Raw genomic sequence first — 1171 nt, 5'->3', positions numbered from 1 at the left:
AAAAATTTTTTTTTAAAAAAAAAAAAAAAAAAAAATTGTTTTCAGTACAATCAGGATCAAAGCCAGGTATTTAAAAAAAAAATTAATCAGTAAGTGGGAAATCCTGGTTTTCAGACAGCTCCTCTGTACCCCAGACTTCTAGTGTGCAAATCATTTACCCGCTGTGTCAAAAGTTGCCATACTGTAAAATAAGGATAACATTTCCTTTTTCCCACCTAATTGCCACCTCCTCAGAGCAAAAAGTATTTTTTACTATATGACTCAAACCCTCAGTTGGTGCCTTTCAGCACTTCGTACTACAAAGTACAGAACAGAATATAAAGATATACAAGCAATTTGAAAAACCATCACAGCATCTCACTGTTACTCTCTAGTGCAGATAAACTAAACTGTTTGATATAAATGTTGCTAAAATAAGTTCAGGACTAAGTATTACATACATATTATTAAAGACATCCCCTAATTAAATCTGAATACTTTTTTTTTTCTTTTTAAACAGTCACAGCTACCATTTCCTCTGTCATGGACTCTAGTCAGTACTAAGTGATTATAACTCAGACTGACAGACTAACTTTGAACTTTATTACAACCAACATACTAAAATGCTAACAAAGAGCAACTGTTGAGCAAAGTACATAGGATTAATGCAAAGCTGGCGCAAGCACTCCTACACGAAAATCTAGGGCAACCCCAACATGCGGATTGATGGAAGCATGGTCTTCTCTCCAACTGTTTCAAAAACAGGCCTGGGCAATTCAGTGGAACAGCCAAGCAACACACGAAGTTAGTTGTAGCTAACTCCCACAGCATCATACCTGTGAATATTTTGTGAAAGCTCCTAAACTGAAAACCATGCATCAGCCATTACCAGCAAAGACTAAGAGGTAGCCAAACTTCATGCTTAAGGGGAGAAAGGGAGGGTGGGCAGTGCTGGAGAATAACTGGAGAACAAACAACAGAAGGTAAGATAGGTATGATTGCATATTAGTGAGACAGCTTGAGACCTAAAGACCACCAGGAAAAAAGCTTATCATCAAAAGTGTGAGCCAAACCCATTTTAAAAATAGAACCAACCAAGAGGGACTGACTTTCCCCTACAGATGGATCTGTAACGTGCTGAAACATTTTCAAGAGGCTCTCTCAGGAACATGTCCACTACAGTTGAATGTAA

The sequence above is a fragment of the Gavialis gangeticus genome, unplaced genomic scaffold (genome assembly GCF_001723915.1).
Source record: "Gavialis gangeticus isolate Ggan-Ray unplaced genomic scaffold, GavGan_comp1, whole genome shotgun sequence".
Taxonomy (NCBI): Eukaryota; Metazoa; Chordata; order Crocodylia; family Gavialidae; genus Gavialis; species Gavialis gangeticus.
Note: the sequence above shows the minus strand (reverse complement) of the source record.